At 39.8% G+C, this 17116-nt stretch overlaps 1 protein-coding gene across 4 annotated transcripts in view; it reads left to right on the top strand.

The window, feature by feature from the left end:
• The window catches only part of LOC113145471 (synaptotagmin-2-like), a 57574-nt gene that overhangs the window by 18792 nt on the left and 21666 nt on the right, over positions 1 to 17116 (top strand). For 2 of the 4 annotated variants that reach the window (XM_026332225.1, XM_026332227.1), the window contains one exon: positions 10258 to 10325. The gene's annotated coding sequence lies outside the window, so the exon portion shown is untranslated. Of the gene's footprint in view, positions 1 to 10257; positions 10326 to 10844; positions 10918 to 12807; positions 12915 to 15397; positions 15547 to 17116 lie in introns of those variants that run through there. The other 2 variants (XM_026332224.1, XM_026332226.1) reach the window with 2 other exon arrangements.

Raw genomic sequence — 17116 nt, 5'->3', positions numbered from 1 at the left:
TTAACATTGGGAGTTTTCATTATAATCAGAGATGGACATGTTAGAGTACATGTCCACCTTTTTCATTTGTTCTCTGTACTAGTATGTTTCAAAGGTCACTTCTTAATTTGGTATAAAGACTGAATAATTGAAATAGACTCTCTGTCTACTTTACATGTCAATTAAATATTGCAGTGTTCCTAGGTCATATCTTTCTATCACAAGAATACACAAGAGATATGCTGAAATGTACTGCCATTAATTTATATTTTAAAAAGTAACACTACTCATACACAATTGATCATCAGAGGATGGCAAGCATTTATTAAACATAAAATTATAGTACTAAAGCTGTAGATTATCATGTAAAGACTTTAAATAAGAGATCATCATGGTGGGAAGCCACGGCCTGCATTATAGCTATTAAAGCTCAGCTATTTGTAATTAACATCAGGATCTTGCTACTCAACACAGTTTACTTACTTTATTGGATGTTTAAATGTTCTCTTTTTATGTTGCTACATTATAAAAAGATATTGTGACAAATGGTCACACTCAGTCTGTGTGTGGCCTGTCCTATGATGGAGTTCTCTTACAACGTGAAGGTGAATGATCCCAATGAGCAGTCACTATGTTTACCACTTGCGGCTTGTCTATTGTTTGTCCTGCAGTACATTTGACCACATTACAAGGAGCTAAAAAAAAAACTCCCATGTTCCTCAGACAAGTTTATCACTTCTGTATTTTTATAATTGCACTGCACTCTTCACGTCAATCCTCCAAATCATAAAATAAAAATGAGATGTGTAACATAATTTGGGTTGGTTTTGAACAGAAAATTGCCACTCACTAATCTGTATGATATATGATTCCTCCACTTATCAACAGACCTTGGTAGATAATATGGTTTATGTTGAGAGCTCCTGTCCAAAAGAAATAGCTGCTTGCAGAGCACATTACTAAAACCCATTTGACATTTATAAGAGTTTGTCGGACCCCTGGGGAGTTTGTTGCTTTTCTAGCACCACACTGCACTCACGAATCGGAGACATTAAGGTCCTGAGGCTTTTGACTGTTTTCTCTCCGTTTGGATTTTTCTTTGCACAAAATGCCTTCTTCTTTAATTGCCAACCAATTATTTCCATTAAAAAAAAGAACCTCAAATACCACATTGCACAATCACATCTGTCAGCATTGTTAATGCAATGTTAAGGCTCAAAAAGAGAATAAACCAATGCATTACATATTTTTCTTAGTAATATTTAATTCTCTTCTTGTCTTGTGACATTTATAGTGGTAAGTTTCATTCACTAGGTTGGCAGGGAAGGAGCAAATAATCTGGAGTAGTGCCACTTAGTCCCTGCTCTTGAGCATTTCTGTGGGTCTTGACAGTAGCATTGTGAAAAATAGCCTAAAGTAAATAAATAGTAAATAAAAATCAACACTTTCCTGAAATACATTCTTGTGTTTATGCTGTGTCTTGTGGTTGATGGAGCAGTTACCTTTTAACTGCAGGCAGGACATTGAAATTGATTTGATGCATACATTTTAAATTTATCTGAGTTAGATCCATCCATCCATCATCTCGACCTGCTTATTCCTATTTAGGGTCACAGGGATCTGCTGGAGCCTATCCCAGCTCTCTTCGGGTGAACAGCAAAGGCACACTGGACAGGAAAGGAGATAATAGTATTCATAAATATGTTGTCATTAATGTGTAATCACCAGAAAATACCAACCACTGCAACACATTTCATTGTAAATCTACATAGGAAATAGGTCTCACCTTCCACAGATGCAGCCATGCTGCTAAATTTTTCATGTCACACATTGTACCTGTATATGTATAATCTAGGATTACAGTGGGTACGGAAAGTATTCAGACCCCTTAAAATTTTTCACTCTTTGTGTCATTGCAGCCATTTGCCAAAATCAAAAAAGTTCATTTTATTTCTCATTAATGTACACTCAGCACCCCATCTTGACAGAAAAAAACAGAAATGTAGAAATTTTTGCAAATTTATTAAAAAAGAAAAACTGAAATATCACATGGTCATAAGTATTCAGACCCTTTGCAGTGACACTCATATTTAACTCACATGCTGTCCATTTCTTCTGATCCTCCTTGAGATGGTTCTGCTCCTTCATTGGAGTCCAGCTGTGTTTAATTAAACTGACTGGACTTGATTAGGAAAGGCACACACCTGTCTATATAAGACCTTACAGCTCACAGTGCATGTCAGAGCAAATGAGAATCATGAGGTCGAAGGAACTGCCCAAGGAGCTCAGAGACAGAATTGTGGCAAGGCACAGATCTGGCCAAGGTTACAAAAGAATTTCTGCAGCACTCAAGGTTCCTAAGAGCACAGTGGCCTCCATAATCCTCAAATGGAAAACGTTTGGGACGACCAGAACTCTTCCTAGACCTGGCCGTCCAGCCAAACTGAGCAATCGTGGGAGAAGAGCCTTGGTGAGAGAGGTAAAGAAGAACCCAAAGATCACTGTGGCTGAGCTCCAGAGATGCAGTCGGGAGATGGGAGAAAGTTCCACAAAGTCAACTATCACTGCAGCCCTCCACCAGTCGGGGCTTTATGGCAGAGTGGCCCGACGGAAGCCTCTCCTCAGTGCAAGACACATGAAAGCCCGCATAGAGTTTTCCAAAAACACATGAAGGACTCCCAGACTATGAGAAATAAGATTCTCTGGTCTGATGAGACCAAGATTGAACTTTTTGGCATTAATTCTAAGCGGCATGTGTGGAGAAAACCAGGCACTGCTCATCACCTGCCCAATACAATCCCTACAGTGAAACATGGTGGTGGGAGCATCATGTTGTGGGGGTGTTTTTCAGCTGCAGGGACAGGACGACTGGTTGCAATTGAAGGAAAGATGAATGTGGCCAAGTACAGAGATATCCTGGAAGAAAACCTCTTCCAGAGTGCTCAAGACCTCAGACTGGGCCAAAGGTTCACCTTTCAGCAGGACAATGACCCTAAGCACACAGCTAAAATAACAAAGGAGTGGCTTCGGAACAACTCTGTGACCGTTCTTGACTGGCCCAGCCAGAGCCCTGACCTAAACCCAATTGAGCATCTCTGGAGAGACCTGAAAATGGCTGTCCACCAACGTTCACCATCCAACCTGACAGAACTGGAGAAGATCTGCAAGGAAGAATGGCAGAGGATCCCCAAATCCAGGTGTGAAAAACTTGATGCATCATTCCCAAGAAGACTCATGGTCAGTTTTTAAATGGTATATTGAAAACATATAGGTGTGCATTTCCACTTTATCTGTAAAACATCATGCTTGATATCTGAAACATGAGGCCTGTGGTCGAGCCTAATTACATCTGCCAGTTAAATCATCTGTACAAAACATTTGTGTTAATAAACATCTGGGCCCTTGATTAAAAGTCAAAGACATAACTACAACTTCCAAGGGAGGTGCATTTTGGGAAAAAGCATTCAATCATGAAGCTAAAGATAACAATCCTGATAAAACAGAAACCACAGTCTACTGCTTAAACCAGTTTGTCTTTAAATTCTGGGTCATTTCTATATGAATTCAGCCAGTGTGGCTCTGTGCTTTAGTCCAACAACGATGCATTCTGATTGGCCCCTTCTCCATGGAACTGGGGGTCAAGGTCCATGGGTATTGTAGTATGCAGACCCATTAGTAGCATTTTTTGAAGGGTAAGATAATAATAGCATAATCCTGGTGGACCTACAGATAAAGTGGGGTTGAAAAAACATGTCAATTTAGGCAGATCTCCTGCTCTAGACTAAGAGATTAATTTCAAGAGAGTCACTTTTTTGGAATTGTCACAAATAAGAATCAATCCTCTCAACTATGATAAATTCATAAATCTTCCACATTAACAGTAATTGTTGCTTATTAGTCATAGGTATTCCTTAAATCTCTATACACTACTGTTGATTTAGTTTAATTCAATTTGAAATTTTTAAAGTTAGAAATTGTTGATGGACAGCACAGTTTCACTCTCTCTTTTCTCTGTATTGGCTGCATAAGAGCATTAAGAAGCCAAAGTGTCATCAATTGCTGGTTTTTGCTGACTGTGAAAGACTCCCACAGTCAGCAGTCTGTCATGTAAGCAACCACCCATCACTCTCTTCACTGCTTACACTTTGGGAAACTGTATGAACTAACAGGAAAACGTCTCCACCTTAATTTATATTCAGACAGGTTTTGCGATGTGGTCACAGATGAGAATACAAAAAAAAAAATTGAAAACCCGTCATAGGCCCTAAAAACACAGTTTGTAAAACGGCTTTTTACTTTCATTAATTGGAAACAAGTGGTGAAAAAGTGGTGTCACGTGCCTACATTCAGGATTTGTTGGGTTGTTTGTTCACCAACATTTAAATCTGGCCAAACCACACCCACACAATGTAAACTGTTAATAAATTATACCTTCATTTTGGCATTTATTGCTGCTTATCTAGTCAAAATATGAAATCTTGTAAAGAAATAATATTTGGAGTGATGTTTTGGGGAGCTTTAAATGTTCAGTGTATAATATGTAAAGAAATATTAGCAGAAATAGAATATAGTATTCCTAAATATGTTATGTTATTAGTGTTATTTTCTTAATCTTACAATAAGCCTTTTATATCTACATGGGGAGTGGGTCTCCTTTCATGGAGGCAGCCATGTTGAGCCACCATGTTTCTACGGTAGCCCAGAACTGACAAACCAAACACTGGCTTTAGGCAGGGAAACGTGTTTTCTGCTCACTCATACCTGGAAATGGGGGGTAGGGTGTGAGAAGATTGTTTTCTTTCACATTTCACACATTGCACTTTTGAATAGCACAATATTCTTATGTAATAGAACACAATAATATATACAACAACAATAATAATTGTTGCTTGAAATTTGCTTGTGTTAATATCTTCTAATAATTATCACAACATTGGATGCCTTATCAAAATTTCTGTCAGAAAATTCCTCATCATTCTCTTTTGTCAGCATCAACCAGTTCAAGCTGTTGAGTTTCTGAATGTCAAAGTCTTAATTGTTAATAATGAAATATGTTTAACATATCTTTACCTAGATGGCTGCTTATTTAGTGCTGATTATTTATTATTATAGAGAAACACTAAAGCTGGCCTGTCATTCACAGTGGTATGGTGCATGAAGGCACCTAAACACTAACATATTACATAGCTTACATAGCTGACCTCTGTAAAGCAGAGCCTTTTTAAAAAAACCTCTGTATATGCTTTCATGGCATTTTATGATGTTGAAAACACACTTTCCTGCCTGTCAAAAACACTTTACCTAGCTAGCTCAGATTAAATTGGTTTTTTGTGGGTGTGTGAATGCAGACATTTGCACATCTGTGTGTACTGTACTTGTGTTTGTGTGAAAAGGCGTGTATTGAGTGTTATCTGCAGGCCAGTTCTTTAACGTGTTCGCCTGCCTTCTGGCTCTATGTTAAACCCCTGCATTGCAGCACTGCCAGTGGGATTTCAGCAGGCACAGCCCTTTTTTTTCTCTAACCCACCATCCTCACAATAGACAGATTAAATTTGGGCCAGATCCCTCCTGTGTGGAAAGCTGCTCACTCACACATGCATCTTACGGTGTTTATGTGCTATGCTCCAGAGAGCACAGGGCAGGTTAGAGCCCCCCAAAGTCTTCTGTAGACTCTGTTTGCCCCACATGAATCCTGCATCCTCCGCTGTCTGAGTGGGAGCAACAGTCATGGAGTGCCACGTGTCTTGGAGACAGACACAGAGACTGGAAGAGAGAAAAGAAAACATGGGCTCCTTGGGGGCTCAGCAAATCAAGTGCTGTCTGAGAAGCTGCACAATAATCTTGTTAAAAAATGGAAAGGCTCTGTCATTTAGTGCTGAGTGACTTTTCTAGCTGTTTGGACAACATGGTGCTCTTTATCAAGCAGAGGTCAAATTGGCAATGAGAGGAAACATAAATGAGAGTGTTCCTTCATTGGGACAGCAGTGTGATTTTTAGGAATAAAAGAAGAAAGCTTTATTTGATGTCTTTTCCCGTAGATGCATTTAATCAATGGGATATGGACAAAGCCAATAACATTAACAGCCAGCACAGACAACTATAACTGTGCTCCAGGAGCTTAACATGATAGAAAAGATTTGAACAGCTTGAGCTGCTGACAAAAGAAAGATGGAAAGAACATTGGTGGAATGATATTTTGGATGAAAAAGAGATTTACACACAAGGACATTTTGAGCAAGAATTGTTATTGGTGCATGTGATGACCAGTCGGGTCAGTTTACTTATGTGAAGCGCTCTTTATAAACGCTTCCAAAAATGTCTCTCAGGTGACAAATGGAGAAAATAAATGGACTAAAATGTTTGTAGTAATCAGTAGCGTCTACAAAAAAGAAAATCTAGTCCTGATTGATTACTTCTTGTCTTTCATCAGGCAGAAAATTGGTGTTAAATGTTGTTGCAGTGGATGTGACATTGGGGTGCAGAAGGTGAAATGCATCCTGTGCTTTAAGAAAAAAAAAAAAAGTAATTTTGAAATTGACAACAACACATCTAAAAAAAAATGGGACAGGCCCATGTTTACCAGCATAGTATCCCCTCTTCTTTTAAAAACAGTCTGTAAATGTCTGGGAAATGAGGAAACCAGATGCTGGAGTTTTGGGAAAGGACCGTTGTCCCATTCTTGCTGATATAGGCTTCTAACTGCTCAACAGTCCTGGGTCTTTATTGTTTTATTTTTCGTTTCAAGATGTGCCAAATATTTACAATTGGAGAAAGGTCTGGACTGCAGGCAGGACAGTTCAGCACCTGGACTGTCCTACTATGAAACCAGGCTGTTGTCATAGATGCAGTACATGGTTTAGCATTGTTCTGATGAAATATGCAAGACATCAAAGATGTCACCTGGATGGGAGCATATGCAGCTCTAAAACCTGGATATATATTCCGGCATTGATAACAAGGCGAGGGGTCCCTAGACCAAAAAGAATGTCAAATTTTGATTCAACCATTTTACATGAGCTTTGGCCCAGAGAAGACAGCAGCATTTCTGGATCATGTTCATATATGGCTTCTTCTTTGCAAGATAGAGCTTTAACTCCCTTTTTTGGATGGCACAGCGGACTGTGTTCACAGACAGTGATTCCTGAGCCCATGCAGTAATGTCCATCACAGAATCATGCCTTTTATTTAATGCGGTGCTGCCCTCAGACCGTGTTTCAGCCTTGTCCCTTGCACACAGATTTCCCCAGATTCTCAGAATCTTTTGATATTATGTTTAGTCGTTGCAATCTGACGTTGAGGAACATTTTGAGATTGTTTGACAGTTTGTAGACGCAGCTTTTCACAGATTGCTGAACCTCTGCACATTTTTACTTCAGAGAGACTCTGACTCTGTAAGATGCTCTTTTTACACCCAACCATGTTTCTGACCTGAAGCCAATTAACCTAATTAGTTGCAAGATATTCTCCAGCTCTTCCTTCTTAGTACCACTTACGTTATTTGCCTTTTGTTGCCTCTGTCCCACCTTTTTTGAGACATGTTGCTGTTGTCAATTTCAAAATGACCTTTTTTTTTTAATTAATGTTTTTTCTGTTTAAAAAGTTGATGTTTTCTATGTTCTATTGTGAATAAAGGGTTATGAGATTTGCAAATCATTGCATTCTGAGGTTAGAGGTGAGAAGGCTGGCTGGATTACAGACTTGGGTTGAAGGGTCGGGTAACTGTAGTCCAGGGCCAGGAGCTAACTGTGAAATGGGAGCTAAGTGGAGAGGGCTTAAGGACAGAGTACCAGCAGTAACAATCTAAAAGCTAACACTAGCCTCAAGTACCAGACTGCAGGACTAGGGGAATCTGCAATTAGCTGAGTTGGGCAGGAGCAGGATAGTTGACAAGCCGGCTGGCGTGGCGATAAAACAGGTGAGTAGTTCTGGGCAGGCCAGACCGGCAAGACAGGAACAGGGAAAAGGGCAAGCACCAATGGATTCAGGAGGGGGGAGGGAGGTGGTGATGGGACATGGCTCAAGGGTTCTGGAGGAAGGTGAGTGGGATTCACCAGGTTGTCTGGAGTGCTGATCCTGTAGCTGGCATGAGGTATAACCTGGGACACAGGCACTCTCATAGCACAAGATGTTATTTCAGTGTATCTCCAAAGTCAGGTTTGACTGCGTTTTTTTTGTTTTTTGTTTTCAGATTTTGAGTTCAGTCATTGTCATTTGACCTTTCTGTTTGAAGTACAGAAAATGCCAGATGTATTTTCAGAGTGCTGTTGTGTGGAACAGTGTTAAAGCTTTTCTCCCTCCTGTCATCATGGCCCTTCAGCAAGCTGCAAACAACTCACTTTGACAGTTTCACAGCATTTTATATGAGGACTGCAGGTAAATTCATTGTACAGAAACCACCTGTTCCCCTGCCCCCCATTCTTGTCTCCATTCCTTTATATATGTGCCACAAAATGATTCACCTTGTTGTCCAGAAATGCTTTGAGTTGGGGTTGTTTAAAATAAATGGTCACCAGTCCAAGCTATAAAATATGACTTCAGTGTTTTAGCAATGTTTGTTTTCATCATGGGCTTTATGGGTCCTCAAATGATGGATTTATCTCAAGGGTGTTATTTCCTTAAAAAGCTCTTCAAATGCGAAAATTAACTGAGTATGTTCAAAATAGTAAAATTCTAATATTTTACACATATACACAGAAAGTTCTAGTGATGGGAGATGTAAATTATGTGAACTGTTTTCCTTCACTGAGGTGCACAAATTGAAGTTGGTTATCTCTCCCTGTGGATGTCTTTCATGATACAATTACAATAAAGCAATTAAGTCCAGTGACTCATGAAATTGATTGTTTTGCCAAAATAGGAGACAGAAATTGGGCCACAAATAGAACATCTTCAAAGGTGTGCAGAGGAGTACGAGTGAAATTTGATCATGAATGCTTTTTTAAAATTCTTTCACAAACAAATTGTGATTTATCATAATAAAGGGCAAACTGAATTGGTCATCTTATGAGAAAGAGACTTAGATCTGCTTTTACACCCTTAAAGAATAGTTCAACAATAGGAAAAGCCTTATTTTATTTCTTGTTATGATTTAAATGAGAAGAGTCTGAAATCTAAACTAGCTGTATATAATGTGACAATTCGTGAGCTTTAGAGGTATTGAAGGGTGTATTTCTTTAGATTCTGACAGAGCCAGGCCAGTCAGTTACTCCATGTTTTCAGTCTTTGTGCTATACTGAGCTTGCTGACTGTAGATTCATATTTAGTATACAGAAATAACAGTGGTATCAAATTTCTCCTCCAGTTCCTGGCAATAAAACAAATAGGCATGTTTCCCAAAATGCCAAACTATTCCTTTAATATATCAGCATTATTTTACCATAGACAAGTACTGCATGATGATTCACAGCCATTACTCTATTTCTTAGAGGTAAATAAATCATTCATTCTGAGTACAGACTATGTTGAATAATGAATTTAATATCCTGCTATGAGAAGACATTAATAAGTCTTTATTTACTAAAGGTGATTATTTTCTTCTAAAATTCTGTCATGCTTGGGATATTTTTTTATTGCTTGTCTAACATGATATTGTTCATATGTCACCACCCGGCTGTTTTTTCTCAATAAAACACTAAAATGTGCCAAAATATATTTTTTAAATGCTTGGTGAATTGCTCTTTAGAGATTATCCTTGAAAATATGGATATATTATAGTAGAAAGGTTTGAAATGAGAGACCATATTTTATAATATATTAGAAGTCTGTGTCGTGAGTTCAGCGCTTTATTGACTGAATTTTGTGTGGTGGTGTGTAAAGCTGTCTTAGGTGTAGGTATAGTGCTGCATGTTGATTCACATGTTGATTCGTTCAAAACCGATGAACCATCATGTGCATCAGATAGCTGTCAATGATAATTCATTTATACTGCAAATGTGTATTAAAATAGTTGGTTTAAGGCATATCAGTTTGTTTATGTGAGAGGGAGACAGTTATCAATGATCTTCTCTTGACTCAAAATGATTTGTGCTGTAGCATGGATTGTAGCATGTGCAAATCCAAAGTTTCATTTGTTTTTTATCCTTGTTCTCTAGTTTTAATTCAGGACTGCTAATCACTTCAAGTGTTTGTGAAGTTTTATTTACAGCTATGGATTATCTAAGACCAGTTTAACTGCCTTCAAATCGGTCAAAGTTTGTACATTTACACAAGAAATGCATTTCAGATACTATTTACTTTCTCTGAACTTGTCTGAGCTCACATTGTCTTTCTCCTATTCAGGATTTCTGACTGACAACGTTCTCACTGTGATTACCTTCAGACAGCTTTCAAAACTCAAGATTTTGGCTGTAAGTATCCACTGGTCCGGACACACATGTAAATCAAGGAAGGGAGCCAGTACTTTGGACTTAAAGGTTGTTCGATAAAGAGAGCATGGGGGAGGAGGACGTCCTCCACTTCAGCAGAGCAGTCCTGTGTCATTACTGTGACTGTCCTCATGAGAAGATAAATCACTGTACATTGTTATGTGCCTCCATCTTCTGCAGCTCCCCTTAGAAATATCACACATTCCTTATCCAGTTTGCCTCTATGCCCTTACTGTCTGCTGAAGGCATGGCCCAGGCAGCCTGGTCTATGGTTGGATGCTCTCTGAGACAGTCCCATAATATAACACTCTGGGATGGTGATGGACTAATTGGCAAAAATGCATTTTTGGGCTGCATTGGAATCCAGATATAAAATCACTACAGTTCTACTGTATTTGGAAATATATGTGAACCTCTTGTAATTACATGTTTTGGAATCCACTAGATGTCAGCATGAAACGTTGTGTGTTGGGTTTCCCCCGCTCTCCCATCTGTTCTTAGAAAAGCTTTGCATGTGCCAGGGAGGAGGGAGCCCACTGCAGTGTGTGGTCAGCAGGGAAGGCGTGGCAAGGATGTGAGTGCAGCCCACTGTGAACAAGCATGATTTACTGTAGGACTGGCCCTTTGTCTGCCACTCTCCAGCATACCCTGCACACTCCAGCACTCAGCTGATTAATCAGAGTCATTTCCCTGAGTGATGAAAGCACCACTACCTCAGGGGCTACAGAAAGCTAATAAACCCCAGGGAACAGCAGCCACGCCTGGAAGGACTGTTTCTGGCGGCTGCTTTTATACTGACTCTGTTACTACAGACATTGGCCATAATTCAGCCCTCACTGCTCTGTGTGAGCCGCATTATCAACATTGATCAGTTCAACATCTATCAAATGAGAATCCATACCCTGGGTCTGGTGGTGCACAAGTAGCTATTTCAATATGTAGCACCATTAAAGGTTGTAGCTTTTACTAAATGCATAGTGATGATCTATGTGTTGTAATACAAGCAAGAAATATAATGTTCCAGCTGGAAAAAGGAACATAAATCCAGCATTATCCTTGGTTCTGGTTGAGGCACTAATGATGAATAACTCAAAAAAGACTCACTCACCACTCAAACCTAACCCAACAACAATAAACTTTACAGGATGAATAAAAACTCAAACACATCTTTTTAATATCCAGCAGTTAGAATCTACCATCTGCTCGCATCATGTGATGTATTGATTTGTACAATTTGTCAAATTATAGTTTCATAGTTTTAGTTTTTGTGAAACATAGTAAATATAGTTTTTGTGAAATTCTAGTTTTACTATATTTTTAATCAATGTTTGATTGAAAGTGTTCAGAAAGCTCATAATCTCCGTCAGTCTAATCAGATTGTTGCCTGCAGTAACGTTTCCATCTTTAGTTGCAGCAATACAGTTTGTAGCACTTTCCGACATGTTATGGAAACATAGCTCTGGCACAGACGCTTCCCTCTCACTGTGCCACATCTAAAATGGGCCAACAAAATGAAACACAGACTATTCACTGTTGCACCTCCTTACATCTGCAGCCCCACATCCCAGCACAGACACAGAACCAGATTTATTCCCTGACTGCTATCATGAGCATTGTATTTTTACCTCACCTACATGAATGTAGCAGTCACCAAAAAGATTTGGAGATTGGAGAGCAGCAACAACACTTCTCTGCTTCAGGTTTACGGCCACTGCAGACATAAATCTTGAGACTTAGCTTGATAAAAAAGAATCACTAGATGCTGTCATGTGGTTGCGCATGTGTGCCGTATCTTTTTCATGCCAATGTAGCATTTTATTTTTCTCACCTGAATTGGAAAGAAACATTACAGACATCTTTTTCTCTCTTGCCTGAGAAATGTGATCACCTTGTTAAAGTGCCATGTGACGTTAATCAATGCACAGACAAGCACACACAGCACATATGATTCTGTACAAAATGCTTTTTTTAAAAAGTTATATTTTGGGCAATTTTTGCCTTTATTTGGAGAGAGACAGGAAATTAGGGGAGAGAGCAAGGGAAGACATGCAGGTAATCTACAATGGCCAGCTTGGGAGTCAAACCAGCGTCTCCTGTGTATATGGACGGGCGCACTACCGCTACACCACCAGCGGCCCCCTACAAAATGCTTTTTAACACATGGCTGTGAGCTCAGTGCAGTTAGTCTTCATAACACGCACACCTTATTAAATATGTATAGTAAGTTGCACTGAATCTCTTTGGAGGTTTGGCCTGTTTGGTTCAAAGTAAGGTCTGTTGGGTTTTTTTTTTTCCCTCAAATCTTGCTCAGTGAAATTATGCTGATGATTACCTTATTATTATTGTATTTGGTGTCTGGTGTACCAGCCATACCCAGCAATCTAAAACCATGATGAGAACATTCATGCCTGTCATCTGTCTCTCTAAATTACTATCCTTGTGTGTTTTATATCTCATGGGACAGGTGCCAGCGTTGGTTTTACCCAGCATGCTATGAGTCATGGTTCAATCAGTGTTCTGTTCCAACTCAGGCACTGAATCAGACTGACCTGAGTTTCAGGGCACTTGGCTGTAAGATATCACTTACAATGTGGAAAATGGTTCACAAAGGAATACAGACTTGACTGGCTCTCATAGATTCAATATCAAGACCTAAATGTAATTCCACGTAGTCAATGAGGAGGGAATAGAAACAACTGAGATTTATTTAGTCCAAATTGCATTGCATTGTGGATGGCTGCCATTTTACTTTCACCTTACCCAAAACAATATGGAGGCGGGGAGATGCAAGAAGAGCTGAAACAGCCACCTTCTGGGTTTGGTTCTGTCTTTCTAATCTAAAAGTGATATTCTGCATAAAATTGTCAGCAAATTGAATGAAAAGACCAAAACCAACAAGGGATTAGTCCTGTTCAGAAAAATGACCCCCCATTTACACTGTCAATTGAAAATAGGAGTTTTGTGCCATTTTTCCACCTCACCGTTCTGTATGGAAGGTACAGTACTAACATACTAATTGCTGACCCTCTGTCATGCTGCGAGGGGTAGTATTTTTGTCGAGTCAGGTTCACCACATGCCCTGTATAAACAGAACAATGAGGAATGGAGGATTGGGGTAGACGAAAATGTACAGTGTTACTGGTTGACATTGTCTTTTCAACGCATGTCGCATCAGATGTCACAGTAAGCATCACAAGATCCCAGTTCTGTGAAATGAACACATGGGTGTCAGTTTGCTGGCCTTCTTCAGATTAGTGTAAATCAAAACAGCTGCCTCAAAGAAGGGTGAACACAATGGCCGTTTGCCACAACCTCTGTGTAAAAACTTTGTCTGTGTAACCTGAGCCTGGTTTAGCTTATTCCTGACATTTATTACGAACTCTATTAATTATAAACTGTATCAAACCATGGTTGAAAATGGTCCCTAAGAAATGTATTGTTTGCACCTGTTTGAAGAATGTGTTAAAGATCACAGTGAATATATATCGAAATTTCCCAAATCTTTTGAGAAATGAAATTATGTGTTTGTGATCAGTTTTTAACGATCTTCAGAAACAAACAGACTTGTGCCTGGGAGTCACATTAGTAGTACGGATGTCAGAAAAAAACTGCCTAACATATTGTCAGTTTTATGGGATTCACTTCCAGTAATAAATCCGAAAAACACCAGAGAGCTCTTTTTCGTTACTTTATACACATCGCTACATAGTAATAGTAAGGCTGAAGTATAAAGACAATGCTGATGTACAGAACTGAACTGTCCTTGTGTCATTTTTCTCTATGTGAGAATTATTGGGACAGCTTTATCACCACCTCTAATTACCTGATTATTATACACACACACACTATTAACCATACATTATTGCTTGGGCCGAGCTGAGAAGTGGTATTGGCAGACACTGGGAATAAATTGCATTTCTCTCTCTCCAGTTGTATGTTTTGAAGTTACAAAAGTAATTTCTCTCTCTTTCTCTACCTCCACTTTTTACTGATTGAGACTATTTTGATTTCTGGTTCCAGTGCTCATTGCTGGCCAGTAAGGAGAGTGATTTCCGTAGGGGACGATGTTAATTCATGATGACACCCAAAGGGCTCCAGACTGTCTGATTCAGCGTTGGTGTTAAGTGGAAGATTGCATCACGTCATGTCAATAAACTAGCACATTTACACATTAATATGCCTACTGTCAGGGAAAAAAGCAGTGTGAGCTAAGGCACCTGGGTGACATTGCTGATGACTTAGCAATATCAGTGTTTATATTAAGAACTTTTTTTTTTTTATTTGTGATTTTACCCTCATTAAACCTCAGGAGCTTATACAAAGCAGTGTAAAATAGGGAAAATCTAGCTCATATTCACCATACAGTGACATATACCCTGCAAATATTTGCACCATTTTGTCACTGGATTAAAATCTTCCTTGATGACAGTGGGAGTGGTGCATGTCCAAAGACATAATTCAGATAAATGGAATGCGATAGCAAGAGCGACAGTCTTAGCAGCAGATTACTCCTGCAGAAAGCACACAGCAAATTACATGCTTCTTCTTGTCTTTCTCTTATCATCTAGAGGTGTCATCAACTATATGTCCTTTTTCCCCTTTTATTTGTTTACAGTCACTCCTTTTTTATGCAATTGCATCCTTGTTGGTTCAGGAATATATCCGGACTCCCCCAAACAGCAGTGCTGCTTGAACAAGGGTGTGGGTGCTGGTCGGCCAGTAGAGCATATGGTTGTTTTTGGATTGCTCTTACGCGTTGCATGGGGCACAGATTGCTGCATACAGCACCTTGTGAGCAGCATCACAAATCAGCCGGTCGAGCAGAGAGTACTGGAGTGGAGAGCGAGTTGGAAGATGGAGAGAAAGCGAGGGGAAGCAAGAGTGAAAGGAGGGGAGGGGGATCCTTTCAGTGAAAGACATAGAAAGAGTGGAGAGAGGGAGAGGAGGAGGGGATAGAGAGAAACAGAGGTGGGGGTAGTCACAGAGAGAATGAGTGAGCGTGTGTGTGTTTGTATGTGTGTGTGTGAGAGAGAACGAGTAGTACTGCAGTGGAAACAGTGCGAAGAGGACTGCAGTTTCTGGTGCTGATGGGAGAGCAGTCGAGGGACGTTATTAAGGCATTGTAACATTAACCCTAAGTGCCTCTTTGGTGAATGGGTTAGCCTGTTGTGGAGAACAGGATTACGGCATTACAGTAGTGTTGGTAAGGGTGTCTTTCAACTCTCTTCTCAACCTTGCTTGATCACTTCCTTTAAGGAATTTAAAGTACAGCTATGGGCATTTAATGGTGGTGCTTGTTTCTTTAGTTGAAGATTCTTAGAGGCAGAATCTGACTTTTTTGTTGGTTTTACCATAACCTACTGAAGGTGCTTGTGAATGTTGCTTCTTAGTGCCTGTGGTCTAAACTTTACTCAAAGCTAATTCATTAGCATTATGATTAGAAATACTGAGCATCCTCTGGGTCCTGATCTGCCCCAGGATCTGTCTATGTCTCTATGCAGTTTGTGTGCAATCTGTTATGATTTCACATCAGTGATTTCACTATGTGAATTTTTAAAAAAAAGGGGGTATAGGTCTGTGTCTAGATTATTCTCATTGATCATGCCTCATTTAGCTTGCCTGGTGGGTGTAGTTCTTCTTTCCTGGAGAGTGTCCAGGAGCTTGCCCTGCTGACACATGCTGACAGATGCTCTACTTACACCTCTAGCTACACCAGCATTTCTTGCAACCTCTCTGAACACTGGCAAACAAGTGGAGCCAAAGTGGAGCCAAAGACAGTACACTACACTTTAATACCTAAGGGTAAATTGTACTGTATCCACAGTTTAACAAAAACAGACACAGGCCACAGTGCTATATACCTTTTGAGACCAAGCAAGTCAAACATAAAAAGAGGCAGTTGTGACAGTTGTGCTGAGGAGTATGGATGAGTAAAGGGGTGGGGATTTTATAAAGTGCTGCAGGATGCTCTTTTTCTGCTGTCTCTCATGGGATGTATAGCACAGGCAGCTCTGAGGTGACAGTACCAAGGACGAAACATATATTAGGTTGCTTGTACTTCCTACTGCCTTGTGCTTACTCTTGCATTTCTCCATCAGGATCATCACGAGCACAACAGAGTTTTCATTTAATCAAACTGAATTCCGATTCATACTAACATACCCAACTATTAATTGTTTTGGTATTATTTGTGAAGTGTCATTGAGACCCAAAGTATTTTAGCCCAGTGTGACCCTCTGTGGTCACACTGACCACAAACCTATATATATATATATATATATATATATATATATATATATGTGTGTGTGTGTGTATGTCCAAAGTCCAAGAGACAATTTGTTACTGAGATTGCTCTGAAGGTTCTGTCTTGTCAGGCTCTAAAACATTCAGGCAGGCTCATTAAGTCTATACCTCAGGCTGCTGCTCCCAGTGGCTCTCACACTGAGAAATGCTCTGAGAGTCTCTCATACATAACCAGAAAAATGAGAGGATGCTTTGAAGTTCACCAATCTTATTTCATTTTTCTGTTGGCTCCCTCCAAGAAGGCAGCTGGTGCCCGAATGCTGGAACTGCTGAAAGAAGACGAGGAAGAAAAGAGGCTTATTCTAACTGTGCAGGCTCCCAGATTGTGTTGCTTGAGTGGGTGTGCCCTCTTGCACCAACATCACCCCTGTCTTCCTACTTCCTGCTGCTTTATTGGGTTGAAATGTTTTATCTCTGCTCATATTTTTAAAGTGACAAAACCCAACCCATGTTGTACCCTGGGAATGAGT

Source organism: Mastacembelus armatus, chromosome 7 (genome assembly GCF_900324485.2).
Source record: "Mastacembelus armatus chromosome 7, fMasArm1.2, whole genome shotgun sequence".
Taxonomy (NCBI): Eukaryota; Metazoa; Chordata; class Actinopteri; order Synbranchiformes; family Mastacembelidae; genus Mastacembelus; species Mastacembelus armatus.
The sequence above is the reverse complement of the archived record's forward strand: the minus strand, read 5'-3'. Positions and strand labels throughout refer to the sequence as shown.